Below are 19,068 nucleotides of genomic sequence, written 5' to 3' on the forward strand. Positions count from 1 at the left end.
GAAATTTTACTGAACAAAAAATGTAATAAACCATATTTTCTTACAGTATTTCTGTAAGATCACTGTATTAATTTTATTAAGGTAATGTTACTATAAAAATTACGGTATAAAATGTTACGGAAAAATAGATTTTACAGTAAACTGGATTTTTGGATGTTGTAGTCAGTACTTTTTGACGTAATTTGATACGTAATTTTTTACATTGCCGGGACCGATGTTCCTATTGACGACATCTTAGAAAAGTAGTCGCCAACACATGATACCCATATCCAATAAGTACTATAAATCTTACTAGTTTTTTTATGTTTCATGTTTGGAAAAACTATGCTGACGCCAAGCATTTGGTTAACAATAAAGTTTTTGCATCATAGTTAGTCTCAATTAACTTTACAAAAAATGTAGGACTTTTGAAAGCACTCTTATTTTTCAGTTATTTACGTGAGAGAAAAGAACAAATATTTCTAAGATGGTCGAAATCAAAGGCGAGCCTGGCTCACCATTGATTGTCTCACCTTTTACCCATTTACTTAATTTACCCTAGATATGGGGCAGAATAACCACCTGAGACCCGGGCCTCAGGTCGTATGGTATACCTGATGGTATACCATACGACTTTTACTTAAAAATATGTAACTAAGAGTTAAAGTGAATTCATCAATAATTTTTTGTAAAAAATAAATTAACTTTTATTAGTCATTTTTAACTATTACATTGAAATGGATGGATTTAACTTTTAACATTTCTTCCCCTTAGGGTATTTGTATAATGTATTTCTATACACTATACAAACCCGGGATTTAAATGATGGCAGAACATGCGACATTTACTTAAAAATATGTTACTTAAATATGTATTTATATAATGTATTTCTACACATTTTGGTTATGAATAAAAAACCACTGGATTCAAATAATAAGCTTTTTATAGGACGTAAAACTGTCCAAAAGGTTATTTGGAGAAAATTCCTTACCTTCCATATAATTCATTGTAATTAAAAACTTCGTCCAAAAAGTATAAATCATAATATTTTTGAATAGATAACATATGGGGAACAATTTTTTTTCCTTTTACATGAGTTTTATTTTTTTTAAAACGGATCTTAGATGTTTTCAAATTTCAATTGGTTTCTCTCTCCAAGCTACTGTTTTTTCAATTGAAATTTTAATTTATTTTTTATAAAAATGTGCGAGTTTAAAAACTTTATAGATAATAGGCTGTCACATAAATTTTCTGACAAGTCTCTAGGAAACGCATCATCAGAATTAAAATTGCATCTGAACCTATGCCCGGAAAAGTCATCATGCGCCGCTAGGAGCGCTTCTCTATCAAGAACAGTTTGTGTTTCTGAATAGGATACAATAGTGAAGTGTCCCTAGCAGCGTACAACGACATTTTTGGCAATAGTTTCCTAAGCAATTTTAATTCTGATGACGTGTTCACACTCCCCTAAAAGTAGTTGCAAAATTTATGCGACCCCTCTATCATGCATAACGTTTTTAAACCTGTATATTTTGATAAAATATAGACTAAAATTTAGAAATCTTAAATTTTTAAAAAATATCCTTAGTTTAAGGATCAAAACTAATTTCAGATTTAAAATCCACTGTCTTGAGATAACCCTGATCAAGCATTTACATAAATACAGCAATCGTAAAATATTATTTTTTAAGCGACAAAATTGAACTAAACGCTGTTAAATATATCTGGAGGGCAGCCTTTATTTAGAAAATAAGGCAGAATCCTTCACACTTTTTTCACATAATCATTCACACTCGTGTTTAATACAAAAACTAATAGCATAAAAGCTACTTACAATCTAAGCATACCTCATTTTCATTAGTATACATGTTAAATGATTAACCTGTTTATTTACAAACCATGATTTGGTGAAAGTTACGTCAAAAATCTAGTTTGAATTGTTTCGCAACGTAAAAAGCAGAAATCACACATTTATTTACGTAAAATTAAAGAATTAAGTATACAGACACGATTAACCAGACTGCTTTTCTAGATATAAAAAAAAAAAGAAATTTCTATTACGTGATTGAGAGCTTTCTGCATCCAAAGTAAAAACAAACACGTGTGGAAAAGAACTCTATTATTCATGTTCACTTCCAAAATTGTTTTTCAACTTTGTTGAAGTTATAGTTCAACATTGTTGGTATAAAAATTTTTGCTGGCACTTAACAAATTTGAAAGTTTGATACAGCTGTAGAGGAAAACTTCCTAAATCAAAACTGCGCAGACGGTAGTGTGAAATGTTCGAATCTTTCTCCGACTTTTGAACTTTTCAAAAGCTCGACGGTGACTAATGTTCCAAAAAAACACTTACTGAATCCTAAGAAAAAATTGATATTATTTGTGGGCTCCACCCCCTGTTCGCTGATGCTATCGGAACCCCCGAAGATTAATACGCAATCTTTTTATGGTTTGCCTTTCTTTATTATGTTGAAATGTGTTCTTTCGTAAAATCTTAAGAATTTAAGTCACTTATTAAAATCTTTAAAAATAGTCCCTCTTTAAAAAATATTTTTAATTTATAATAAGTGATTAAAATAAAAATTTTGAACAGAAAAATATGAAAGGCAATAGAAAAACTTACAGAGACAAAACAATAACTGTGTTTTCAAAAAACAACACTTATGTCGGCACATCTCCCACGTATTCTTTAAATGGACAGTGTGTAAAAAAAAGGACCACCCCTACTAACTTTTGAATGGAAATTTCACATTCGCGGACACAATCTAATTTGTGCAAATTCGGTCGAATAGTTCCTGAGAAATCAAGTTTTAATTATCTGATCTTTTTGAAATTATTCAATTCTCAGAAACTATTCAATTGATTTTGCACAAGTTTTGTATTTTGCCATACAAAATTATGTTCTTTAAAATGATACAAAAAATTGTATACGATCTTCGAGTAAGTTTCTTTTTATTATACTCAAAGCGCGTAACAACATGACTAACACTCGATTTCCAGTGAATAACTATGAATAAAGTTATTATTATTGAACCTGCATAAATGTAATTAAAGCATGGTACATAGCTCATTGTTTGTGGTTATGAACTATTCGTTTTTAAAATTTCAGTTCTTCTCAGCTTAAAGCTCAGTTTATCTCATTTGTTTTTGTTAATCACGCGAAAAAGGAGTTTTGATTCAGAAATTTGTAAGCATGCACACTTTAACTTTCATGCTTATGACATCTCACACGCATGATATTTCAATTGTTAGTTGCCAACGGGAATGATATGTGTACTTTCTTTGTGACAGCGTAGGAGAAATATATAAATAGATAAATAAGTAAATGTTAAATATTATATTTAATATCCTGAAGAATTAAGGGTATTTAAATTGCAATATAACTTCTTATAATAACTTAAAGAAATAAATTTAAAGTAATATATTTGTGCAAAATATTTAAATTGTGCGAAACTATTATGAATAAAGAGCTAGAATGAGTAATCTCACTCACACAATTCCAAAAATATAAGCCTCTTATTGGAAGAATATTCTTAAGTTAATACAAATGAACTAGAAAACTATTACAAATGATACATTTAATTCATTTGCATATCAATTTAATTAACTTTTCAACTCATAACAATAAATTTAGTTTTGGATTTATGAACTAAAAGATAATTTATTAACAGAGAATTTTCAAAATTTTCCTTAGTTTATTTTTAATAGTTCCTAAAAATAAAGCTCTAAAAATGTTCGAATGTAATAAGTTGCGTTGGTTATAAGATATAATTAAAATAACCGACATATATTCTTTCTGCTTGTCGAGATTTACCCCTACAGTGTCATCGGTTTACAGAAAGGAACATCGGTTTATTTTGAAAAAAAAAATATAGTGCTAAACAACAAAAAAAGAAAGAAAAATGGGATGAAACTTTCATCAAAAAAACAGAATTTTGTTCTGAGTAAAAATATTTAACTCTGAGAATTTTCTGCACCTCTGCTTATATACGCATAAATATTTCCAATAAATCATAACTATAATATATTCCCTGATATGTAAAGTGATATAATTTACAAAGAATATAAACGCTTTTTTAAATAAGTTAATACATTTTTCAATCAATTAATTCAAGGGTTTAATTAAGTTACTTTCAATATTTAGTACAGTTACAAATAGACCTGAAAATAACCACACGCCCAGTAGTGAGTCAACAAAAAAGAAGTGGCGAAAATAACCGGTGGGGGTTTAATTAAAAGGAAAAACCGGTCACATATTATTTTATTTTTTTGTAATGATAAAAGTACATCAATGCAGAATGAGATTCTAGAAAATTTAATTTCCATTAAAATGTCCAAATTCTCCCTTCAAAATTTTGATCCTTCAAAATCCATCAATATGTGGTGGAAAGACTCATGTGAAAGGAGAGTTCTTTAATAATTCACAAATTTTATTTAAAGTTTTTTTTTTATTATCTCCTCAATATATATACATATATTTTCTTATAATCGTCGTTGAACAGCAGGCTCAATTTTTGGGCTTACGACAACTAATATTCAACTCCGTAGCATTGTAATTTTGAACCCAATCCGGAAGACAAGGGAACTCTTGGATCTAGTATTGGGATAAATCTGCCTTCATGGAGGACTTTTTAATGGAACTAACCCTCATTTGCGTTACGCGGAGAAGAAAACACTGAAAGCCCCACGCTGTTAGCCCGACGGCAAGGGGACTCTAACCCATGGTCCTTCTACCACTGAGGATATTTTACGTCGTCAATGTGGCCGGTGCAAGCCAGGTGCGGAATTCGTATCTACCAGCCATTGCTGGGGTTCGAACCAGGTTCACCTCATTGGAAGGTGAATGCTCTATCCCCTAAGCCACCATTGCTCCTCTAAATACATTTAAAAAAAGTTGAAAAAGCTAATAAAAATTGTTAATGATGAAAATTAATAATAGTTAATTATTTAAAAAAAGTAAAATAAACGTTAAAAAAAGTTAATTTAAAAAAAGTTTCTTAAATTCAGAATGTTTAACTAAATTTTTTCATGTATTTATATTATTTTTATTGTTGAATAAACATTTTGGTGTGGTTACTTTACTATAATTTCATAACAATGCAGTCAACCCCGTAGACTTTAATGCTATAAGCAGATACTAAGCCTTAACACGGGTTGACTGAGCAAGGTTGTCGGGATACTCTTAACTCGTTCCGATTGTTCCCTATCCGCAATCAAGTTAGAGTTGTTCAGTTTAAGATATTTGGATTTAAAAATTAGGCACTTTAAATCGTATCTGAACGCTTGATTTAGTGTCATCTTGGAGGTAAGTGTTCCTTCACTCCATGCTTTGGTTTGTTCAACATTAGATTTAGAGAGAGATTTCACCACCACGTTTGCAGGGCATCAAATGAAAGTTATTCTTTTTCAAAAAGAAATATAAAATGTTTAAACACTTTTTTTTAAACAGACAACCTCCCTAACAGCAAAATAACTTGGGCCCTCATTGAGCAATATTCATGAATCATGACTCAGTAAGGGTTCAAAGGGCTTTCATTTTTACAATATGGCCCTATATAGAATTTTTCGATTCACCCGATATTTTGCAGCCACTTTACAACCAACATCGGTCCTCTATAGAATTGTCCGATTCCACCGATATTTTGCAGTCACTTTATAACCAACATCGGTCTTATATAGAATTGTCAGATTCACCGGATATTTTGCAGCCATTTTACAACCAATATCGGTCCTATATAGAATTGTCCGATTCACCCGATATTTTGCAGCCACTTTACAACCAACATCGGTCTTATATAGAATTTTCCGATTCACCCGATATTTTGCAGCCACTTTACAACCAATATCGGTCCTATATAGAATTGTCAGATTCACCCGATATTTTGCAGCCACTTAACAACCAACATCGGTCTTTTATAGAATTGTCAGATTCACCCGACATTTTGCAGCCACTTTACAACCAATATCAGTTCTATATAGAATTGTCAGATTCACCCGATATTTTGCAGCCACTTAACAACCAACATCGGTCTTTTATAGAATTGTCAGATTCACCCGACATTTTGCAGCCACTTTACAACCAATATCAGTTCTATATAGAATTGTCAGATTCACCCGATATTTTACAGCCACTTTACATCCAATATCGGTCCTATATACAATTGTCAGATTCACCCGATATTTTGTAACCTTTATTTATCCAACGTAGGCCCTATATAGACCATTTTGGACCAATATTACAATATTACAAAATTACATCCCAATATTGGTCCCTCTGTAGATGTTCATGTAGGATCCATATTAAGCCAATTTCGAATCCTACTGGGGCCCAGGTAAAATTGTTGCCAGGGCTCGTTTAAATAAGTATACTAGTATCTAATCAATTTTTTTACAACGTTTTTAATTAATTAAAAATTAAAAAGCAAAGAAATTTAAATTAATAAATTGAAAAACTTGAATTAAACTATTTGTAGTTCTTCAATACATTACCTAAATGGAGATAGCAAAATGTAATTCTAGAATTACAATGATTTGAGAAAATATCTTTACTACAGTTTATTAATACTAAATTAACAAATGACTTATTTACTATTAATTACTGATTCTTGTAATCAGGCACTGTTGAGAATGAACACTGAAACCGACTCTTAATAAATATGATGTATATGTTACCGGCAAAGTTTGAAATCCGGCATTCTATATAATGCCTAGGCACTGTATATAATCAGAGATGCCAACTGCTCCGGACGAGCCATAATTACTTAAAAGACGGTAAACACCTGCAAACTTAAATTTGCTAATATTTGACTAATTTTGCTTACTTTTGGAACGGTCTAGCTTATTGTAAATAAAACAAAGCGGTGAATAATATAAGCTTTCGAATTATTTAGAAATAGTGGTGGATAAAAACCTAATAAATATAATTTTTCAAACCAAGAATCATACACTAATAAACTACCACTTGAAAATATTTATTTGCTGTCCGGAGCAAGTTGGCATGTCTGTATAATGCCTAAAACTAGCCAGCAAGGTATGAAATGATTTATATTTCACACATTTCCTAAGCATTCTATAGAATATCACTGAGAAACTGGCAAAGTATAAAATCTTCTGTGGCCATGCTAGTAAAGGTGTTGAAATGGATATTTTGTGCAATATTTGTTTCCAAACTGAAAATAATTGTGACTTAAATGTGAATTTTTTAACGAAAATTTTGTTTCCCTTAATTAGAAAGGCATAAGTTATGTTTTGTACAACGTTCATTTTTCTTTACGGATTTTGAATAAATTTTTTTTAATGGCACTCTCATTATTTTTTCAGAATAACATTTTTGTTTTTGAAAAATGCACACCATTTACATAAAAACCTCATTAGGACGGTTTTTTCATACTTTGCATAAATAGCATTTGTCATTCTATAGAATGCCTAGGTATTATATACAATGCCTAGGGAAAGTATGTAATACTTCTCATATTTCATACCTTGCCTAAAAACATCCGGCATTATTATATACATTGCCAAGGCATTCTATAAAATGCCGACGTTTCATACTTTGCCGGTAACATATACATTTTAAAAATCTGTATTAAACTCAAATAAATTGTTTGAAAAAAGTTATTATTTTTTTAAGTAAATGTGAGCACAATATTTATTTCTAAGGTATTTGTTATTTTTATTTTCTTCTACTTCATCCAGTTTCTTATGCTCTTTTTACTTTTTTTTTAAAATTTTCTTTTAGTGCTCTTGAAGTGATAGGTTTCCAAGGGACACGTTGACAACCTTGCTTATAACTCTAGAACAGTTTGTGCTAGGGTCTTGAAATTTGGGAAGAGCACGTTAAGAGCCATTTTATCACCTGGCCCTAAAAATTTCTATTAGCCTGTCGGATAGAGACTTCTTATTCAATACACAGTGTTACTCAAAGTCAAACTATCCACGTGGGATTTTTCAATTATATAAAAGATAACGTTCATGCTGCTCGTTTTAATGCTCTATTTAGTCAAAAACGAGTTTTACTGTGACTTTATTACATTTTCTTAAAAATTATTATTTCTGTAACCGTTCTGTCAAATAAACTCAAAAAGAAAAGTGTGGATAGGACAGGATTGCAATGAATTTGAATTTTGAAAGCTTATCTTATCTTACTATCTATCTTGTGTTTTGAAATCTTATCATTATGGTAAATTTTGACTGTCTCAGGTTAACTGTGGCTAATAAGACTATTTTTGGCTCTAAATGACTATGAAACAGCTAAAATTTATTTTGATGAGTTGCATCTCTAAAAAACGGGTTTTGCTTGATCGAATATTTTAAGTCGCTGTAAAGAGCAACAAACAGTAATTAAATATGTAAAAGTTTTTTTACATATTTGATTGTGTCACTGCATGCTTTATTGTTTTGTATGTGACTACGAAGTGTTTACTAAGACTGATTGATTAATTTACTTTAATTTTACTCTATATAAAGAACGAAAATTCCGGTGAATAGTAAAAGAAATTTAAAAAAGTTTCAAGAACTTTTATTACTTCGAACAAACAAGCATTTAATAAAAGTTTTTTTTAAAAAAAAAAAAACTTCATTGGGTTTATGTTACTATTTTGGTGGTACAGAGCTCCTTTATTTAAAAGATATAACGATATCGCATCGTGCGAATGTGCAATTTTTTCTTAGTTAATACGATAAATATTTTGAAAATCATACTTATTTTTTCTAAATATTGTTAGATGAAACTTATGTTTTTAAGTTGACGCTATTTACATTTTCTTGTGCATTTCATTTACTATATTTTCAATGTAGATTAAATATTTTAATACTTTTATTAAAGGTGCACTAAGAAACTCTTAGCCGTATTAAAAATTTACCATGCATGTTATAATTTAAATTTTGATTTACATATCCTAATCAGTGACTTTTTAAAGCATATAACTGAAAATGATTGAAGTCGTCGAATGCCAAAGATGACATCTCAATGTAAAATGTTCCTAAGTATTGTTTCCAGAGAGATGCTTGGCAATATTTTTTCATTAGATAATAACACAACTCGTAAAAAAATTATGGCCTACTTTAAAACCATCGTGTTTGTGACAAAAATCATTAAACAGTACAATTGAAAAATGTGGTTTATCATAATATTTCTTCAAGTCTTTCAATTGTAAAATATAGTACTTTTCATGAAACTGTTAAGTTTTTGAAAGAAAATAGCGTGTGAATTGATGTTTTAAAACATATAAATGACAATTTACTATTAGTTGTTTTCTTTTTATTAATTTGAACTAGTATATTAGCTTTAAGATTTACAGAAACAGTTATTTTTTCTTATTTTCTTTGAATTATGAGCAAAAACACATAAGTGAGTAATTACCATTTGAAAAGAAATAGCACTGTAAAAAAGATGTAAAATTTGCAGTAGAAAATCGTTTATTTCCAAAAAATACTCTTATTTAAAAGCAGACGCATGTTTTTTTTAAGTAGATAAGTACTGTTATTTTAGCAAACCAACTCTGCCATTTTAACAAAAAGACTCTGTTTCTTTTACAACAAAATAAACTCTTTTATTTTAACAGAAAAAAAACTCTGTTATTTTAACAAAATAAAATCTCTGTTATTTTAACAACAAAAAGCTCCGTTATTTTAGCAAAAACCTTAAAAAAGAACTCTATAAAATATCTATCTCAGCGTTGTGGCTGATGTGAAGCTAGTACCGAATTCGCATGACCAATCAATCCCGTGATATGAGCTTGGGTTGTCTTATTGGGAGCCAAGCACTCTGTCTCCTGAGCCACAACAGTTTTAGCGTTTGGTTATGAAGAAGAATCAAATCTTAAACTATCTATATTTTAAAAGTCTTACTAATTGAAATCATATTAAAGTGTAAAAACATTTAAACAATATTGGCCTACCCTTACAAAAATAATTTATCTGGTAATTTAACTTACTAGGAAATTATATCGAAAGACAGACACTAATCAAGTAGAGTATCAATTCGACAATGTTCCCGAATAGCGATTTTATTTATATGGTTTTACAAAACCATAAAATAATTTCTGAAAAGTAAGAGCAAGTAAAGAAAATAGTCGTAAACTAATGAACTGCACAGCAAAAACTGGAATTATAATTGACAGTTATTATCCATTTATAATTAGAGTGAAAAACAGTTTTAAACCGTCAAATATACGGAGAAAAGCTGTTAAAATATGGGATTTTTGTGCTGCGCTCTTACTGACAATTAAAAACACACATTTTTTTTGTCTTTAAGCAGTTTATCTTTTCTATGAAAAATATAGTTTTTCCGTGGAATTTTCAGTTATTTTTTTCAGTGCATGAATGTTGTCCACTGATAGTAATTGCATATTATGTTAAATAACGAAATAATATTTAAAAATAATATTTTAATTTGTACGAATGATTTTTTTTGGATGTTTAGCAGTTTTTATAGTTACTTTGAATTTAATATATAAGTCAGCGATACTTTTCACACACCACAATATATCTTTATATTCCACAATATAAAATTATGCATGCGTATGATGTTATGCATTTTATAAGATACTATCTCTAAAATTAAGATATTGCATTAATAGTTAAAGTGATAGTCTCTTTCGTTTCAAAAAATATTTTTTTATGGAAAATCACAATGCCTTTCAAATTCAATAAAGAAAAAAAGTTTACATCAAAAACATTAGAAATCGTAAATATAATTTCTTTTGGTTTTACATCAATAAATGTTTAAATATGCTTATTTTGTTTCAATGTATTTTTAACTATAAATGAATACAATCTTCTAATTGATACACAAGTTTCGTAAAAACTATTAGTAAAATATTTTTCACTTCTATATTTACGATCTAAAAACGAAAAAAAAAATTTTTTTCATTAAAAAAATGATAAGTTATCGAATGAATCGATTCGAAACACACTAAATCAATTCATTATATCGTGAAACGTAAATAATTGCATGATTAAGAAGAAAAAAAATATCCTGCTATGCGCAAAACCCAGAAGAAAATATTGTTTCAACTGGAGATGATAAATAAGAAAAAAATATGTATAAAATCCAATATTTACTCTCTTATTTCACATCATTTTTTCCTATCTCTCTGTAGTGCTTTAAAGAAAAAACACTTGTTTTATCCGAGATGTTAATGTAAAATAAGTTGTTTTATATATTTTTTTTCTACATTATTAAGATAAGCAGTTGAACGTTCTATCATATCCTATGCCTCATTATACTACGCAATATTATGCATATTATGCATTATTAAATTTTTTTGGAACGTGTTCAATGTGTTAGAATGCTAAATAAGGTTTGTATGAACTATTCAGTGTTATGAAATTACTCATTACATAACTCATTAAGAACACACGGAGACATTATGATATATATGAAGAAAGTAATGAACCATAATTCATAAATTAAATTAAGCCAAGCAAGTTAAGCACACTAAGTTAACAAAACTTGTTTATTTTAAAAGTTATACAAAAAAATATTAAAAAAAAGTCTTGCGATATTTTAAACAAAACTATTTGGAAGCTTTGTTTTTATTTAACATTAACACGAAGATAATATGAAGTTGGAATTTATAAAAATAGTAATAATCTGAGATCAGTAAATTAAATAATCTAAATTAAAATAGGCTTAACTCACTACACTTTTTATTTATTATCGACAGGAAGATAGTAGGAAGTCGGGACTTAAATTTAGTAATGAATCACGATTTACAAGTCGAATTAAACCAAATAGATAAAACACACTAAATTAACAAACTAAACTAACAAAATTTATCACTTTTCGAAGCAATACGAGAAAATAAAAAACAGCTTTTGCAAATGCAATATTTTAAATAAAACTATTTTGAAATAATTTTTTAAAATTAAATATGAAGAAGATATTACCGCAATTTACAAGCAAAATAATAACCAATAACTACCAAATAGGTTAAACGCATTAAACTAGAAAAACTTTCCCCTTTTAGGAAATATATAAGAAATAAAAAATAGCTTTTACAATACTTTAAACAGAATTATTTTGAAGCAAAAATTATTTTTACTTATTATTAACAAAAAGATATTATCGCAATTCACAAACTATATAATCACCAAATAGGTTAAACACCATAAATTAACAAAACTTTTCACTTTTAGAAAATATACAAAAAATAAAAAGTAGCTTTTACAAATGCAGTATTTTAAATAAAACTATTTTGAAGCAACTATTTTTTTTCTAACAAGAAGATAATTAGAAGCTGGGGTTCATGAAAAAACTGTAATGAATCATAATTCAATTGTTAAATTAAGCAAAATAAGTTGAAAACATAAAATTAACAAAAATGTCTCTGTTATTTAGAATGTTTAGAAAATTATACAAGAGAACACAAAGTAATTATTTAAATGCAACACTTTAAATGGAACATTAACCAACAAGTGCATGTGATCACAAAATTATGCAAATGAGTGAAATAAAAATTCTAACCTTTATAATCTTGTTGATACAGCGTAATAGCTTTTTTTCCAATCAGTTAAGCTGGGATCATTTTATTTAAATCAGAAAACAGTATTTAAATAAAACTCACGGAATATCATCACCGGTCGGACCAGCTGGCGAAAATGCTTAATCTGAGCGATTTCTTCAGATGAAGGAAAAAGTACGAAACTACCACCAGGTGGCGTCCTCTTCTTGGCCTTGTGTTTCGTGACTTACCGTTAATTGAAAATTTTTGTGGAATGAAAAAAAAAAGAACAATTTCATCGAAGACAAGAAGTTTGTGATGTGTTCAAGCCTCCTTCGAAGACTTTCTAACTTGTCTACTATCTTTTGTTTCATGAAGATGTACAAGAATAAAGAAATGTTTAAGAGAATTATCGCGTTTACGCTGTGATACTTTCCTGTTTGTTCAGATATTTTCAACCAAGCTGTGTATCTAAAATATACTGCTTATAAACAAGATTTTATCTGGAAATGGAGATAAAAATATATTTATGATTCACAGCATTCTTATAGTTCATAACATGTTATTAAACTCTTAAAAATGTAATTGTTTACTTAAAGAAATTATTTGCCCTCATTATATAAAAAATAAATTAATAAAAATTATTTTTCCGTTTAAACAGCATACAATTTCATTTCAGGGACTCATTATGAATCAAAATTTTGTTAGGTTCTTACAAAGGTTACAAAGGTTTGTTAGGTTCTTAGGTTTTAAATTAATAAAAATTATTTTTCCGTTTAAACAGCATACAATTTCATTTCAGGGATTCATTACGAATCAAAATTTTGTTAGGTTCTTACAATAATTAATTTATTTTTTATTTAGGATTCTAGTTTTAAAACCAGATAAATCTCAATTACATTTTTTAGAATCTCTTAACGGTATTTACTGTACTACAAAAATACAAAAAAAATTTTAAAACATTAAATGTACTACTTATGAATGAGACAAAATATTTAAATAAACATATTAAAATTTATTTATGATTCACGCCTTCTTATTGTTCATAACATATTCTTAAAAAAATAATTGTTAAATTCAGTACGAAACAATGTGCTCTTATCATTATAAAAATACTAATAAAGTTTTAAAAAGCATTGATCAAACTGTTATTGAAAGAGATAATATACTGAAATAGAGGTAAAAATATATTTATGATTCACAACATTCTTATAGTTCATAACATATAATTAAAATCTTACAATAATTTATTGTAAGATTTTAATAAGTTCTTACAATAATTTATTTATTTTCTATTTAGGATTTTAGTTTTAAAACCAGATAAATCTCAATTACATGCTAGAATCTCTTAATGGTATTTATTGTACTACAAAAATACAAAAAAAAATTTAAAACATTAAATGTACTACTTATGAATGAGACAAAATATTTAAATAAACATATTAAAATTTATTTATGATTCACAGCATTCTTATTGTTCATAACATGTTCTTAAAATCTTAAAAAAATAATTATTAAATTCAGTAAGAAATAATGTGCTCTTATTATTTGAAAAATAAATTAATAAAAATTATTTTTGAGTTTAAACAGCATACAATTTCATTTCAAGGATTCGCTATGAATCAATATTTTGTTAGGTTTTTACAATGATTTATTTCTTTTTTTGATTTAGGACTTTAGTTTATAAAAACAGATAAATTTATTATTATTATTTTTAGAATCTTTTAGCGGTTATTATTATATAAAAATACTAATAAAATTTTAAAAAGCATTGATCAAACTGCTTATGAAAGAGATAATATACTGAAATAGAGGTAAAAATATATTTACGATTTACAACATTCTTATAGTTCATAACATATAATTAAAATCCTAAAAAAATAATTGTTTAATTCTATAAGAAATAATTTGTTCTTATTATTTTTATTTTAAAAATAATTTAATAAAAATTACTTTCCGTTTAAATAGCACACAACTTTATTATAAGGACTTATTCTGAATCAAAATTTTGCTATATTCTTACAATGTTTTATTTCCTTTTTTAATTGAGGCATTTAGTTTTAAAACAAGCTCAATTTGTTATTATTTAGCATTTTTATAGTACATAACATGTTATTCAACTCTTAAAAATATAATTGTTTACTTAAAGAAATTCTTCTTCTCTCATTATATAAAAAATTAATAAAATTTTTTCTTCATTTAAACAGCAAATAATTTTATTTTAAGGACTCATTATGATTAAAAATTTTATTAGGTTCTTATAATGATTTCATTTTTTTGGATTTAGGATTTTAGTTTATAAAACCAGATAAAATTATTAATTTTTAATATTTTTATAGTAGCTTTATTAAACTCCTAAAAGTATAACTTTTTTTTCTTAAAGAAACTATTTGCTCTCGTTATATGAAAATTAAATTAATGAAAATTATTTTTCCGTTTAAATAGCATGCAATTTCTTTTTTAGGGACTCATTATAAATCAAAATTTTCTTAGATTTTTACAATGATTTTATTCATTTTTTTTATTATTTAGGTTTTTAGTTTATAAAACTAGATAAATTTATTATTATATAACATTTTTATAGTAAATTAACATGTTATTAAACTCTTAAAAATATAATTATTTACTTAAAGAAATTATTTGAAATTCAAAATTAATCTAACTATTTGCCTGAAAACTATGTTTTCGTCTAAGATAAATAAAATTCCGTTTTCCCCGATCAGTGCAGAAATATTTACCCGAATTCAACTGATTGTCTTCCCAAAGTCGTTTTCTTTTTCACAACTCAAATCTTTTCTCTTTCTTATATATCTTCTGAACTTTTTTTCTTCCGTAAATATTTTAAAAATAAAATTAACTGGTTTGATCTGTCTTACTTTCCAAATTTGAGTCATTTAATGCAGCTAAGTTTTGATAGTACCGATTTCATCAACGCAATAAATATAAAATGAATAGTGGTTTTAATTAAAATTTCATTAAATGAAGAAATTAATTCATTAAATGAAGAAGATTATTTAAAACTATACTTCAGTGGTGTAATTTGCCTTGTGCTCCTCCGCTAGATATCACAAGTGTTTACGCAGTGTTTAAAATTATTATAAATCAAATTTACTAAATCAAGCTTTATTACAAAAATTTATCAACCTCTACTTAATTCATTGATTCATTGAATGAATTAATGAATTAATTTATTAAATCATTCAAAATTAATTCATTAAATGAAGAAGATTATTTAAAACTATACTGCAGTGCTGTAATTTGCCTAGTGCTCCTCCGCAAGAAATGAAAAGTGTTTACTGAGTATGACTTGGTGTTTAAAATTATTGTCAATCAAATTTACTAAATCAAGTTAAATGAAGAATTAGAAATTCTCTAGTTTTCTAGTTCATAGGTCATACTTGTAATATTTACTTCATTTTCATTTGTATATAAATAAAAATAAGAAACTTCAAATTTAAAAAAAAACAAACTAATATCTTAATTGAAGATTTTAAATAAAGCAAGACTTTCAAAAAATTGAAATAAAAATAATTTTTAAAATTAAATTTAAAATCTACAAGTTACGAATTCCAGAGAATTAACATTTTTCTGAGCATTAAGTGATTTACTTTTCACTTAGTGTAATTATCACGGAAATATGAAATTGAAAAAATAATGTTGATGTAATGTTATTATATGCTAGTGATTACTTTTTTCTTTAGATTAAAACTAAAAACCAACGTATTCAAGGTGAATACATATTAAATAATACTAAAAGATGATGCATAATAATACAATACAGCAATTCATACAAAAAAAAAACATTATTGTCAAAATTGCCAAAGTATGATACAACTTTTGTGTTTCTAGTTCTACGGGAACACCAAAAAACTTGATAATTTTTAACAAAGGGTTTTGACATAATTATTTTGGTAAAATTAAGCACAAAATATGGTTTTATAATATGCAATGAAATTAGGTAAATGTGGTAAAATTTAGTAACTTAGAGCATGGCATTAAAACTATTTATTCGATTAATATTGCTTTTCAGTTCTGTATTTTTTTCTAAATGTGTGGCAATAAGAACTATAATTTTGAAAACCAGAATTTTCTATGAACTGTTTCCACAGAAACGGTAAAATTAACAAATGAATTTTTTAAATACCATATAATTTTGAGTTAATTCTTAGAATTGTGGTTTTTTTTCACCATAAAGGTCTTTATTAGCATATATGAAATGATTAGCATACAGAATTTTACCAGAAGTTTTCTTCGTTCGAAAAGCATATTTTTAAATAGGCTGATTTGTATATTGGAATGTATATTGTATGCTTGGATATACACATCAACATGCATTTTGCACCTTAAGTATTTAACTATTCTATTACAAGATATGAGTTTATAAACTTTATTAATGTTTTCACTGATTCGACCATTCAGTGCATGGAGATTTCCTTACTATCTAATTCGCTAAATAAAAACTTACTGATTCCCTTTACTAACTGATAGGTAAATTCATGGATTCGTTTTATTTTCCAGCAATTTATTCATTTATTATAACAAGATACATTATTAATAACAGTCGAAATTACGAACAATATACATTTTAAAATTAAACATAAACAAGCTAAAAATACTTGCAAGAAAATAATAATAAAAATATATAAAATAAATTGAAAAAAATAAGCATATAAAGAAATTTAAATGTCCGCAGTTTAAAGAACATTGAAGACAAAAACGGTCGTCATAGTAAAGAAAAATGATCGCAATAAACTGCTCTTATATTTACAAAATAACGCATATAATGATTAATGATTTTCATTACTGTTAAAAAATTGAAATTGCTGCTCAAACTTTTATAGATATATCAAATTAGAATAGTATTCCTTTCCTCAATAGTGCCACACCTCATTTTTAAAAAGTCCCTAAAAAGTTCTTCATCGTCCCCTATATTCCTTTCGGACATAATCCATACTGTCCAAAATATATTAAAATATTTGAGCTCTAAAAAAATAATAAAATACGCCTTGTTAAGCAAAATATTGCTAATCTTCTACATTTAATTAAAAACAAAGGTTTTCTGTTCAAGTGACGAATAAAGGTTTTTTAATTAAAGGCGGAAATAAATCTTTGAAGATGAAATTCGTTTTTATGAAATCTGTTTTAAACAGTTTCGAAATATTAAATCAAAATATTAAATTTATACGTAATAGTTTGTTACGTTATAAACATATACGTAAATGGAAAATAAATAAAAAGAAACAAAAAATTGTTTCGAACTGTGCATATTTTTTTGCTATATGTAAGCATTGTTTCGATGACGATGAAAATTAAGAAACAATGAATTTTTTGCATGCATTTAAAAGAGCGCACAATGTATTGCTTTAAAATATGCAATTATTCTTTCGAAACTACAAACATAAAATATGGTGTTGAACAAAGTAAAGGCACACAAGAACTAAATAATTGTACTTATAAAAAAATTAAGAGTTTAAAAGCCTTAGTTTTTAAACAAATTAAATTTGTCTAAACCTGAAAATAAGTGTAAAAAAGAAAAGGTGTAAAACAGTTTTTAAGAAAATACGTTTTCGTTTAATATTAAACTTAAGAATAAAGTTAATTTATATTAACAATAAAACAAGATTTTTATAATCACATCTAGTTTCGCTTTGATTGTTTTATGAATAGAGTAAAAAATACCTTTTTAACTGTTAAAAATTTAAAACTTAGCAAAATTTTTCATACATTATTTGCATATTTTAGACATATTTTTAAACGTCTGAAACAAAGTTTCATAAGTTTAAAATATGCTTAGAAAGGAAAAAAAATTAAATATTATTTTAAAGAGTTATATGTTAAAATGTTTAATTTATTCTTATGAAGTGAAACAGCATAATTTTTTGTAATAAAAATGCCTTTAAAAATTTTTACTTTATGTTTACTGAAAACTAAAAGAAAAAAATATTATTTTAATGAGTTATGTTCACTTGGTTAGTTTATTCTTATGAAGCAAAACATCATAATATTTTGTTGATAAAAAGGCATTTAGATATATTTAATTTAAATATTTCGCAAAATATTTCAGTTAAAACTATTTTAATTATTATTTTTCATTTTTACTGAGGAACTTAAATTCTGAAATTAATTGTTCAATAATTCACCAGCCATTTAAATATTTAATATCCAATTTTAAAATGAGCTTTCAAACAAAATATAACAGATTATCCGAACAACTTTTTTTTCGAAAATTTAAAGAAAAACTTTCAAGGATTACTATAAATGGGTATTTAGGTCATCACGTGATCCGCGAGTCGCAAGGAGGTTAACCCTCAGTGTTACTCAACAATAAATGTGTGATGCAAATTGTTTTGTTTGAAGGGGAGTGCTTAACTGAATAAATAATTAAGTGATATTGTTGTTGATCCATGAACTTATTTTCAGCTAGTGTTAACGTTTTTCTTTGTTGTTTCGTTTGCGTTATCCATCTTTTGTGTTACATTTTGATAACATAATTATGAATAGACAACTTATGCTGTTATCATGAAAAATTTATTTTTGCTCTAGCTTTCAATATACTGATATTTTTCGCGTTACCGTTTATTATAAATCAAAAGAAACATATTTTATGCTTAACAAGTTAAAATGATTATTAAAAAAAAATTTT

At 26.8% G+C, this 19,068-nt stretch overlaps 2 protein-coding genes across 8 annotated transcripts in view; one reads left to right on the forward strand and one right to left on the reverse strand.

Annotated features, from left to right (window-relative positions):
* LOC147816612 (G protein-coupled receptor dmsr-1-like) overlaps positions 1 to 12,578 on the reverse strand; it is a 126,227-nt gene extending 113,649 nt beyond the window's left edge. The window contains exon 1 of the mRNA XM_016063256.4: positions 12,449 to 12,578. The gene's annotated coding sequence lies outside the window, so the exon portion shown is untranslated. The remainder of the gene's footprint in view (positions 1 to 12,448) is intronic.
* LOC107448148 (G protein-coupled receptor dmsr-1) overlaps positions 1 to 19,068 on the forward strand; it is a 430,440-nt gene that overhangs the window by 132,746 nt on the left and 278,626 nt on the right. The window lies entirely within an intron of this gene.

The sequence above is a fragment of the Parasteatoda tepidariorum genome, chromosome 1 (genome assembly GCF_982258835.1).
Source record: "Parasteatoda tepidariorum strain Cologne lab strain chromosome 1, Ptep-v5.0, whole genome shotgun sequence".
In the NCBI taxonomy this organism is placed as follows: Eukaryota; Metazoa; Arthropoda; class Arachnida; order Araneae; family Theridiidae; genus Parasteatoda; species Parasteatoda tepidariorum.